The sequence below is a fragment of the Apis dorsata genome, unplaced genomic scaffold (assembly GCF_000469605.1).
Source record: "Apis dorsata unplaced genomic scaffold, Apis dorsata 1.3 scaffold_260, whole genome shotgun sequence".
NCBI classification, from domain to species: domain Eukaryota; kingdom Metazoa; phylum Arthropoda; class Insecta; order Hymenoptera; family Apidae; genus Apis; species Apis dorsata.
In genome coordinates, this window is record NW_006263538.1 from 295,523 (window position 1) to 295,829 (window position 307).

Sequence of the window (307 nt, forward strand, 5' to 3'; positions counted from 1 at the left end):
AGTTTTCGCGTGACAACCTGTTTCAGGAAATACAATTTGAAAAGTGGAAGGTGAAAATTGGAACGAGTGAAGCGTGTCACTCTTCTCTGCCTGTCGACTTTTCGAATTTCGCGATCGTGGTCGCGATTTGATCTCGAAACGAACGTTGCCCTCGAGATTCTGTATTTAATTTTTTTTTTTCTTTTTCTTTTTTTCTTAATTTGCGATCAATGAATCTCGAGCCTAGATTTAAGTTTCAGCGGGTATTGCGCCCGAAGAAAGAAGAGGCTATAAGCCGAAGAGGCCCGGCAAATTGCCATAGAAGAGG